The 12,745-nt window shown below is 38.4% G+C and overlaps 1 pseudogene; it reads left to right on the forward strand.

Annotated features, from left to right (window-relative positions):
* Window positions 1-361: 361 nt before the first annotated feature.
* Window positions 362-12,745, forward strand: part of LOC143641947 (nudC domain-containing protein 2 pseudogene) — a 34,516-nt pseudogene continuing 22,132 nt past the window's right edge.

Here is a 12,745-nt window from a genome sequence, read left to right on the forward strand (position 1 = left end):
TACATTGAGTAAAAATCCTTAAGTACTGATTAGATTGTAGGGGAGAATATGAGATCAGATAAAATGGTGGCAGAATTTGAAATTTTATCATTGCTTTCCTCACCCATGTCTTTTCTTCTTCCAAAGAGGGCTGTGGGTCATGTGACCCTGCCTTCCTCTCTTCACCAATTGCATATTGGATGTCACCATCAGGAAGCGATGTCTACAGGTCAGCCTATGGAGGTACTGCACATAGGCTTACAGACACTGTGCCAGTCAGAATGACTGAGAAACTGTTGGAGACCCAAAGAGCAGTTAGCATGAGACAGCCATTGTTGGAGCTGGAAAGCCAAATAATAAAATTTGGGTGAATTTGACTCTGATGGGTCGTTTGAAGACCAAACTGAGTAGACAGAGGAAGCTGTTTGATCAAGAATGTATTAAGGATGATGAGAGACACTCAGAGACAAATGGAGATGCCAAGAAAGACTTCCTTATTGCTACCACCAGTTAGTTATGGCTTCCTGGGACTTGGTTTTTTTCTGTGTATCTAGCAACTTTATGCCTTTTTCTTTGAGATAGCAGGTGACATCCCTTGTCTTCTTGAATGCTAGAGATCTTTTTTTTTAAATAATGTTTATTGTTGGTTGTTCAAAACATTACATAGTTCTTGATATATCATATTTCAAACTTTGATTCAAATAGGATATGAACTCCCATTTTTACCCCATATAAAGATTGCAGAATCACATCAGTTGTACAACCATTGATTTACATATTGCCATCCTGGTGTCTGTTGTATTCTGCTGCCTTTCCTATCCTCTACTATCCCCCCTCCCCCTTCCCCTCCCCTGTTCTCTCTCTACCCCCTCTACTGTAATTCATTTCTCCCCCTTATATTTTTCCTCCTTTCCCCTCACTTCCTCTTGTATGTAATTTTGTATACCCCTGAGGGTCTCCTTCCATTTACATGCAATTTCCCTTCTCTCTCCCTTTCCCTCCCACCTCTCATCCCTGTTTAATGTTAATCTTCTTCTCATGCTCTTCGTCCCTACTCTGTACTTAGTTACTCTCCTTATATCAAAGAAGACATTTGGCATTTGTTTTTAAGGGATTGGCTAGCTTCACTTAGCATAATCTGCTCTAATGCCATCCATTTCCCTCCAAATTCTATGATTTTGTCATTTTTAATGCAGAATAATACTCCATTGTGTATAAATGCCACATTTTTTTATCCATTCGTCTATTGAAGGGCATCTAGGTTGGTTCCACAGTATTGCTATTGTGAATTGTGCTGCTATGAACATGGACGTAGCAGTGTCCCTACAGTGAGCTCTTTTTAGGTCTTTAGGGAATAGACCGAGTAGGGGAATAGCTGGATCAAATGGTGGTTACATTCCAAGCTTTCCAAGAAATCTTCATACTGCTTTCCAAATTGGCTGCACCAATTGGTCCCACCAGCAATGTACAAGTGTACCCTTTTCCCCACATCCTTGCCAGCACTTGTTGTTGTTTGACTTCCTAATGGCTGCCAATCTTACTGGAGTGAGATGGTATCTTAGGGTGGTTTTGATTTGCATTTCTTTGACTGCTAGAGATGGTGAGCATTTTTTCATGTACTTGTTGATTGATTGTGTGTGCTCCCCTGAGAAATGTCTGTTCAGGTCCTTGAACCATTTGTTGATTGGGTTATTTGTTATCTTATTGTCTAATTTTTTTTTTAGTTCTTTGTATATTCTAGATATTAGGGCTCTGTCTGAAGTGTAAGGAGTAAAGATTTGTACCCAGGACGTAGGCTCCCTATTTACCTCTCTTATTGTTTCTTTTGCTGAGAAAAAAACTTTTAAGTTTGAGTAAGTCCCATTTGTTGATTCTAGTTATTAACACTTGTGCTATGGGTGTCCTATTGAGGAATTTGGAGCCCGACCCCACAGTATGTAGATCATAGCCAACATTTTCTTCTATCAGACGCCATGTCTCTGATTTGATATCAAGTTCCTTGATCCACTTTGAGTTAACTTTTGTGCATGGCGAGAGAAAGGGATTCAGTTTCATTTTGTTGCATATGGATTTCCACTTTTCCCAACACCATTTGTTGAAGATGCTATCCTTCCTCCATTGCATGCTTTTAGCCCCTTTATCAAATATAAGATAGTTGTAATTTTGTGGATTGGTTTCTCTGTCCTCTAAGCTGTACCATTGGTCCACCCGCCTGTTTTGGTACCAGTACCATGCTGTTTTTGTTACTATTGCTCTGTAATATAGTTTGAAGTCTGGTATCGCTATACCGCCTGATTCACACCTCCTGCTTAGAATCGCTTTTGCTATTCTGGGTCTTTTATTTTTCCATATGAATTTCGTGATTGCTTTCTCTATTTCTACAAGAAGTGCCGTTGCGATTTTGATTGGCCTTGCATTAAACCTATAGAGAACTTTTGGTAATATCGCCATTTTGATGATGTTAGTTCTACCTATCCATGAACAGGGTATATTTTTCCATCTTCTAAGATCTTCTTCTATTTCTCTCTTTAGGGTTCTGTAGTTTTCATTGTATAAGTCTTTCACCTCTTTTGTTAGGTTGATTCCCAAGTATTTTATTTTTTTTGAGGATATTGTGAATGGGGTGGTTGTCCTCATTTCCATTTCAGAGGATTTGTCGCTGATATACAGGAATGCCTTTGATTTATGCGTGTTGATTTTATAGCCTGCCACTTTGCTGAATTAATTTATTAGCTCTAATAGTTTCTTTGTAGACCCTTTTGGGTATGCTAGGTATAGAATCATGTCATCTGCAAATAGTGATAATTTGAGTTCATCTTTTCCTATTTTTATGCCTTTAATTTCTTTTGTCTGTCTAATTGCTCTGGCCAGTGATTCGAGAACTATGTTGAACAGAAGTGGTGAGAGAGGGCATCCCTGTCTTGTTCCAGATTTTAGAGGGAATGCCTTCAGTTTTTCTCCATTCAGAATGCTGCTAGCCTGAGGCTTAGCATAGATTGCTTTTACAATATTGAGGTATGTTCCTGTTATCCCTAGTTTTTCTAGAGTTTTGAACATAAAGGGATGCTGTACTTTGTCGAATGCTTTTTCCGCATCTATTGAGATGATCATATGGTTCTTATTTTTAAGCCTATTGATGTGGTGAATAACATTTATTGATTTCCGTATATTGAACCAACCTTGCATCCCAGGGATAAATCCTACCTGATCATGGTGCACAATTTTTTTGATATTTTTTTTTATCCAGTTCGCCATAAGTTTCTTGAAAATTTTTGCATCTAGGTTCATTAGAGATATTGGTCTGTAGTTTTCTTTCTTTTAAGTGTCTTTGTCTGGTTTTGGAATCAGGGTGATGTTGGCATCATAGAATGAATTTGGAAGTTCTCCCTCTTTTTCTATTTCCTGAAATAGCTTGAAAAGTATTAGTATTAGTTCCTCTTTAAAGGTTTTGTAAAACTCTGCTGTATACCCATCCGGTCCTGGGCTTTTCTTAGTTGGTAGTCTTTTGATGGTTTTTTCTATTTCCTCAATTGATATTGGTCTGTTTAGGTTGTCAATATCCTCCTGACTCAATCTGGACAGATCATATGACTTAAGAAATTTATCGATGCCTTCACCATCTTCTATTTTATTGGAGCATAAGAATTAAAAATAATTTCTGATAATCTTCTGTATTTCTGAAGTGTCTGTTGTGATATTGCCTTTTTCATCCCGTATGCTAGTAATTTGAGTTCTCTCTCTTCTTCTCTTTTGTAGCGTGGCTAAGGGTCTGTCGATTTTATTTATTTTTTCAAAGAACCAACTTTTAGTTTTGTCAATTTTTTCAATTGTTTCTTTTGTTTCGATTTCATTAATTTCAGCTCTGATTTTAATTATTTCTTGTCTTCTACTTCTTTTGCTGTTGTTTTGCTCTTCTTTTTCTAAGATTTTGAGTTGAAGTATTAGATCATTTATTTGTTTTTTTTTCTTTTTTTAAGGAATGAACTCCAAGCAATAAATTTTCCTCTTAGAACTGCTTTCAATGTGTCCCATAGATTCTGATATGTTGTGTCTGTGTTTTCATTTATCTCTAAGAATTTTTTAATTTCCTCCTTGATGTCTTCAATAACCCATTGATCATTCAGTAACCTATTGTTCATTCTCCAAGTGCTGCATGATTTTTCCTTACTTCTTAATCATCGATTTTCAATTTCATTCCATTATGATCAGATAAGATACATGGTATTATCTCTACTCCTTTATATTGTCTAAGAGTTGCCCTGTGACATAATATATGATCTATTTTTGAGAAGGATCCATGTGCTGCTGAAAAAAAAAGTGTAACTGCTTGATCTTTGGTGGTATATTCTATTTATGTCAATTAATTCTAGGTTATTAATTTTGTTAATGATTTCTATAATTTCCTTATTCAACTTTTGTTTGGAAGATCTGTCCAGTTGTGAGAGAGGTGTGTTGAAGTCTCCCATGATTACCATATGGTGGTCTATTAGACTCTAGAACTTGAGAAGCGTTTGTTTGATGAACATAGCTGCACCATTGTTTGGGTGATATATATATTTATGATTGTTATGTCTTGTTGGTGTATGGTTCCCTTGAGCAGTATGTAGTGTCCCTCCTCATCCCTTTTGATTAACTTTGGCTTGAAATATATTTTGTTTGATATGAGTATGGACACTACTGCTTGTTTCCGAAGTCCATATGAGTGATATGATTTTTCCCAACCTTTCACCTTCAGTCTATGTATGTCTTTTCCTATCAAATGCGTCTCCTGAAGGCAGCATATTGTTGGGTCTTGTTTTGTGATCCATTCTACTAGCCTGTGTCTCTTAATTGGTGAGTTTAAGCCATTAACATTTAGGGTTATTATTGAGATATGGGTTGTTCTTCCAGCCATATTTGTTTATTTATGTTACTAAACATGGTTTGTTTTCCTCTTTGATTATCTCCCCCTTTACTGTCCTACCTCCCGCTGTTGGTTTCCATTGATATTTTCCATTTACTCTTCCTGTAATATTTTGCCGACAATGTTTTGAAGAGATAGTTTTCTAGCTGCAAATTCTTTTAACTTTTGTCTATCATGGAAGGTTTTAATTTCTTCTTCCATCCTGAAGCTTAATTTCGCTGGATACACAATTCTTGGTTGGAACCCATTTTCTTTCAGTGTTTGAAATTTGTTATTCCAGGATCTTCTAGCTTTCAGAGTCTGTGTTGAAAGATCAGGTGTTATCCTGATTTGTTTACCCCTAAATGTAATCTGCTTTCTTTCTCTTGTAGCTTTTAAAATTCTCTCCTTATTCTGTCTGTTGGGCATCTTCATTATAATTTGTCTAGGTGTGGATCTCTTATGATTTGGCACATTCGGCATCCTGTAGGCTTCTAGGATTTGGGATTCTCTCTCATTCTTCAAGTCTGGGAAGTTTTCTCGTATTATTTCATTGAATCGATGGCTCATTCCTTTGGTTTGGAGCTCTATACCTTCCTGTTTCCCAATGACTCTTAAGTTTGGTCTCTTTATGTTATCCCATATTTCTTGAATGTTCTGCTCATGGTTTCTTAACAGCTTTGCTGAGCTGTCTGTGTTCTTCTGCAGTTGAAATACTTTGTCTTTAGTCTGATGTTCTATCTTCTATGGGTTCTACTCTGCTGGTAGTATTCTCAATTGAGTTTTTAAGTTGGTTATTGCTTCCTGCATTTCCAGGATTTCTGTTTGTTTGTTTTTTATAACCTCTATCTCCCTGTACAATTGATCTTTTGCTTCTTGGATTTGTTTATGTAATTCATTGTCGAAGTGGTCGAAGTGGTCTTTCATTGTCTGATTTTGCTGTCTAATGTCTTCCTTGAGACTCCAGATCATCTGAAGCATGTATTTCCTGAATTCTTTATCTGACATTCCATCTGCTGCAGATATTACCTCTTCTAAAGTTGAGTTGACCTGCATTGCTTGTGGTCCTTTCTTTCCTTGTCTTTTCATACTGATCGCGTTTCTTTCTGCTTGGTGAAACTGTTGTGATTTTGATTTTTCCCCAAATATATTTATATTGCTCTTGTATAGTTGCAAAGTCTCCCTTGCAGGCTTTGGCGGTGGTTCTACCTGTCCTCCAATTGGGGCAATGTGCCTACCACGCCGGCAGGCCGCTGGGGCTGTACTTTCAGTGGGCCCGTTCTTTTAGTGGTCACAGGTCCCCCTACCATGCAGGAGTGAGCAGCGGCTCTGCCCCTTCGCTGGTCGCTAGGCCTGTCCTGTCTGTCGGTTGCAGGTCTGTCTACCTTGCAGGCGCCTGGCGGCTCTGCCCCTCCCCCAACCTGGGCTGGGCAATGTGTCTTGCTAGCCGCTGGGCCTTTTCTGTTGGTGGTCATGGTTCGGCCTACCTAGCAGGCGCGTGGGGCAGCTGTGCCCCTCCGCAGGTTGCTGGGCCTAACCTGCCTGTGGGTTGCATGTCTGCCTACCTTGCAGGCTCGGGGGTGGCTCTGCCACTCTGCAGATTGCTGTGCCTGTTCTGCTGGTGGGTCGCCTGTCTGCCTACCTTGCAGGCGCCTGGCGGCTCTGCCCCTCCCCCAAACGAGGCAATGTGTCTGGCGGGCCACTGGGCCTGCTTTGTCGGTGGTCACGATTCCGCCTACCTTTCACGCGCATGGAGCAGCTGTGCCCCTCCCCAGGTTTCTGGGCCTGACCTGCCGGTGGGTGGCAGGTGCGCCTACCTTGCAGGGGTGGGGGGTGGCTCTGCCACTCCGCCGATCGCTGGGCCTGATCTGCTGGAGAGTCACAGGTCTGCCTACCTTGCAGGCGCCCGGCGGCTCTGCCCCTCCTTCAACCTGGGCGGGGCGATGTGTCTGGACGGCTGCTGGGCCCGTTCTGTTGGTGGTCACGGTTCTGCCTACCTAGCAGGCGCATGGGGCAGCTGTGCCCCTCCGCAGGTTGTTGGGCCTGACCTGCTGATGGGTCGCAGTTCTGCCTACCTTGTAGGCTCAGGGAGTGGCTCTGCTGCTCTGCGGATTGCTGTGCCTGTTCTGCTGGTAGGTCCCGGATCCGCCTACCTTGCAGGCGCCCAGCGGCTCTGCCCCTCCCCCAACTGGGGCGATGTGTCTGGAGGGCCACTGGGCCTGTTTTGTCTGTGGTCATGGTTCCGCCTACCTTGCAGGCGTGTGGAGCAGCTGTGTCCCTCCAAGAGTTGCTGGGCCTGAACTGCCAGTGGGTGGCAGGTGCGCCTACCTTGCAGGCGCGGGGGTCGCTCTGCCACTCCACGGGTAGCTGGGCCTGATCTGCTGGTGAGTCGCAGGTCTGCCTACCTTGCAGGCGCCCGTCGGCTCTGCCCCTCCCCCAACCGGGGCAGGGCGATGTCAGCCGCTGGGTCGGTTCTGTTGGTGGTCACGGTTCTGCCTACCTAGCAGGCGGGTGGGGCAGCTGTGCCCTTCTGCAAGTTGTTGGGCCTGACCTGCCGGTGGGTCGCAGGTCTGCCTACCTTGCAGGCTCGGGGGGTGGCTCTGCCGCTCTGCAGATTGCTATGCCTGTTCTGCTGGGGGGTAGAGGGTCTGCCTACCTTGCAGGCGCCTGGCGGCTCTGCCCCTCCACCAACCGGGGCGATGTGTCTGGCGGGCCACTGGGCCTGATCTGCTGGTGAGTCTCAGGTCTGCCTGCCTCCTCTTTTTATTATTTAGTAAGAACATGTTAAATCAGGTATGCCCTCTTTATTCATCTCACAAGACTGAAACTTAGTAACAACTATAAAATAACTTTCCATTACCCCTTGTGCACAACTGCTAGCAACCACCTTTTTATTCTCTGAATTTGACAGTTTTTGATACTACAATATCATCAGAAACTAGTTTCAGAGTAAGGTTTTCCAGTTTCCAAAAGTATTACTTTTCTCTATGTTTTAAATGCTTATCTGTAATCTGTATCTACTAATAGTCCTCCCATGAGTATTAAAATTAAGAAATTTATCAACAGAGCACTTAGTGATTTATGAAAATATTAGACATTGTTATATGTGTGAATGATACTCTTGTTTATTTACAGATTTATTTCCTGTTCTTATTGACTGAAAAATGCACTATATTAGAATTCAAAATATAAAAATTAAAACCACAATAAGAATTATTTTGCCACTTATAAACTTAGCAAAATATAAATGCTGTTAAGACACTACTGTCAAATCTTTAATAAAGAAATGGTTTAAATAAAAATTAGATTATTATTGATCTGAGTTCTTTTGCTATAAATGATTAATAGACTCATCCTAAATTTGGGGAAAGGAGATCACACAGGGAAGGAAAATTGCTAGATGTGGCTCAAGAATGGTGGAGAATCTTGGAAGCAGAGGTACAACAGTATTATTGCTATGATGATGATTATCATGACCCAAATCTTCAAACTTATTGTCACCTATTATTGACTTTACTACAGATTATTTTAATTATTTGGGAAAAAGCACAAGGGAAACTGTTAGTACCATTAAAATATCAATTATTTTTAATTATATAATTCTGCTTCTGGAACATATTATAAGGACATTTGTTTCAAAAAAATAAAAGCATAATTCATGGTCAGAGATGTTTTTCCTTCATATTGGTAAATTTTAACAAAGAATGAAGTTGATTCATCCAAAAAACGAATGAAGAAAATTGCCATTTTTTTCAAGAAAACTAGGCAAATATTAGAAATTTTTAAAAGGATACTGTAATAAGGTTTTCAGGTATTATCACATTATTATGTCTATATACACATGAGCATGTTCACGTGTGTGTGTATGTGTGTGTTTGTGTGTGTGTATACACATACATATATACATATATAAATACTGAAACATTTATAAGGAATCAGGAAACATTCTGAATCATACAGAGAAAAATAACATCAGTATTGGTAAATTCTTTAGTGAAATCATAAATTATTATTTTATCCCTCATTCTACTTGTAGTTCTATTATCATATTTTGTGTCAAATAATATGTCCCTTTATATTTTATTGAACGGCCATTCAAAAATTTTTTTCTTTCACTATTTTTACTTGATACCCACTGGATTAGCCAGATGTAGTTATTTGTAGATTCCCAAATACACCTTATTGTTTTAATGTCAGTAGAAGGTATCTTTGGTACATTACTTCATATTTCTTGGTGATCGTTTAATTGCATGAATGATTTATCTTCTTGTTTCACTCCAGGACCTTCCCTGTTGCCATGAGTACCAACATAGGCCACAAATAAGCACAGGAAAAACTTAGGCCAGTGAGTATCCCTGGAGCAACTCCCCATCATTGGGGACAGAAAACCAGGAGGTAAATTATCTAACTTCTTGTTTTTTGAATGGACATCTTGAAGTAGCATTCTTATTCTTTTCTAAGATGGTACTAGAGAAATAAGAGCCCTATATTTTTCACAAATTAGATCACTAATATATCCTAATACAGTTGTGTTCTTTCTCATCCCATGCTAATGAAAACTAGAACACCTTCTCATTAATATAACACTTCAAAATGACTCATTTCAGTCTGTTTCATAAGGATTTCAATCTGTAACTTTCTCCCATTGGTTTTGAGTGGAAAAAAAATTACTATTTTAACCTTATCCTTCATGAATGTTGAGTTTCTCTCTAAGAATAAACCCCAAATAAACTTTTCTAGTAATAATTTCCAAATACAAAGAGATTTAATACTTTTCTTCTTTAATCAATGTAAAAGTTTCTATTATAAGATTTATTACACTACATTATAATAATATCTTTACATGTTAGTATATTTCAAGACAATAAACTTTTGAAAGCAGTGACTCTTACTATATTCATGATTTTTCTTAATACCTGGCAGCATATAATAAAGTACTCAGTAGCATCATTTATACAAATGATGTTATCATTTATACAAATGATGTTATTTTGACCACAAAAGTAAAATAGCATTGAGAATCATGTGTAATTACATTGTAGATTCATGAGGCTTGCCAATAACAAATTACTTAGAAACTCAATTGTCCTATAATTATCTCCTTTGTATAGCCAAATATTCTTTCTACGTCATGGTCTTCTGGTTTGTTTGTGATGACATGAGCCATAAGATTTTTCTCTGAAATTACCTGTTATATTCTCAAGTTATAGAAGAGAAGTATGCATTACATCCTATGTAATACTGATATAAGCCATAATTGAATTCTCACTCCTCTAAAAAATATTGATGGTATACCATTGACTAGATTTTGTTCTACAAGTAAATATTGTGAAGCGTAATGAACATGACTTTAAGACTCTTTCTCAGTAGTCTGCGTTGAGAAATTCTGTTGGGCTTCAAGAACAGTTTTTTTTTTTTCTGAGTTGTATATGGAGACGGACACATGTTATGGTTTGGATATGAAGTAGCCTCCAGAGACTCACATGTTTAAGGAATTGTTTTAGTAATTTTTTTTTAACTGCTCTGACTGAAGGACCCAACAAGAACAATTTTAGAGGAGAAAAAGTCTACTCTGTGTCTCACAGTTTCAGAAGTCTCCATTCATAGATAGCTGGCTCCATTCCTCAGGGAATGAGAAGAGATAGAACATCATGATGAAGTATGTGGCAGAGCAAAACAGCTCACATAATGATTAGGAAGGAGAGAGAGAGAGTTGTCCACTTGCCAGATGCAAAACATATACTCCATAGTCAAGTCCTCCATGAACCACTTCTTCTAGTCATACCACATCTGCCTCCAGTAACCACTCAGTTAATCACATAAGGGATCAATTCACTGATTACGTTAAATATATGACCCAATCATTTTGTTCTCTAAAGTCTTCTTGCATTGTCTCACCTGTGAACTTTTGGGTAACACCTCATATCCAAACCAAAACAGGCATGGACTACAATGCACCAATGCTCAAAGGTGGGGATTTGGGGATTGATCTTGAGGGCTTTAATAATATCACTAGATCAATCCATTGAGAGTGAGTATTAGGAGGTGGTAGAAATTTGGGGAACCTAGTTCAAGGCAATTTGTCATTGGGGGCATGCCCTTGGGTAATATATCTGGTTCCCAGCCTCTTCCTCTCTCTTTACTTCTTGGCCATCATGAAGTGAGTGGCTTTGCCCAATCACACCCTCATCATAGAAGTACAGTGATGGTCCTTATCATAGACCCAGAGTCAACAGAGCCAAGTGACCATGGAAAAAAATCTCTGGAACGTTGAACCACAATAAATCATTCCTGCTATAGGTTGTTTTTTCTCAGCATTTTTATTTCTCACATTGATGACACTTTGACCTGTACCCCACATATTAGGTATTTAAGAGGATATTGATGATCTGAAGGTGAATGTCAAGAATCACCCAATAAGAACTGATGGCACTCAGTCATGCAAGCATAGAAAATTAACTTACAAATAATCCTAATAAGCATAAAATTTTGTGCACTCCCACCACCTTTTATGCTGAGAATAAAAGTTTATGGTGAGACCCCAAGCAGAAGAACTTGCTGACTTGTTCAAGACCCCATGAAAACTGTTATATATTTTATGTGTGTTGTTTTAAGGTGGTAAATTGTTATACATCAATAGCAAATAAATAAAACATAATTTAAAAATTAGAATTAAAACATTACATGAAAAATAAATTACCTTATCTGTAGTTGTAGTCTAAATATTGGCTTAGCAAAATAATTATTATCTCCCACTCTTTCCTTCTTCCTCCCTGAAATCTTCTGAATAGTCCCATCAATCCCTTTTTCTTTTTTTAACACTTTTATTTATTCTTTTATTATTGGTGGGCACAACATCTTTGTATGTGGTGCTGAGAATTGAACCCGGGCCGCACGCATGCCAGGAGAGCGCACTACCGCTTGAGCCACATCCCCAGCCCCAATCTCTTTTTCTCTCTCCAAATATGATAAAACTTCCACGCCAGTGAGTGGTAATAAGAAAGCTGATATGCCATTTATAATAAGCCAATAGCAAATGTTATACTGAATGAGGAAAGATGATAACTTTCTCTTCAAGTTCCAAAATAGGATTAGAAGGTCGCCTTCTGCCACTTTTCTTCACTATAGTTTGGAAAGTCCTGGCCATAATAATCAAGCAAGGGAAAGAAATAGGCACTCAAACTATCAAAGAGGAAATTGATTTGTTATTATTTGAAAATCTCATGATTATGTGTATAAAAAATCCCCAAAACATCACCAAAATTCATCAGAACTAATAAATGAATTCAGCAAGTTTCAGGATACAGAATCAATATAGAAAAATCAATAGAGTAGGGCTGCAGTTTTGGCTCAGCAGTAGAGCATTTGCCTAGCATGTGGGAGGCCTTAAGTTCAATCCTCAGCACCATATATAAATAAATAAAAAATAAAGGTATTTTGTTCAACTACAACTAAAAACAAATAATAACAAATATTTTTCAAAAAAATTAATAGAGTAGCTGTATGTTAATAGCAAATTATCTGACATACAAATCAGAAAAGTAATCCCATTTATAGTAGCTATACATCATTAAAACATTGAGGAATATGTGTATTAAGTAAAAGATATCCTCAATAAAAATTATAAAACATTTATAAAAAAAATTTATGAGGACATAAAAGGTGGGGAGGCATGCTGGATTCATGGGTGAAAAAATCGACATTTTCAAAATTCCCTACTACCCAAAATTATTTACATAATTATTACAATCCCAATCAATATACTAACAGCATTCTTTAGAGAACTAGATAAAATTATATATATATATATATATATATATATATATATATATATATATATATATATAAAATGTAAATACAATTCACACAAACACACACACACAC

The sequence above is a fragment of the Callospermophilus lateralis genome, chromosome 7 (assembly GCF_048772815.1).
Source record: "Callospermophilus lateralis isolate mCalLat2 chromosome 7, mCalLat2.hap1, whole genome shotgun sequence".
NCBI classification, from domain to species: domain Eukaryota; kingdom Metazoa; phylum Chordata; class Mammalia; order Rodentia; family Sciuridae; genus Callospermophilus; species Callospermophilus lateralis.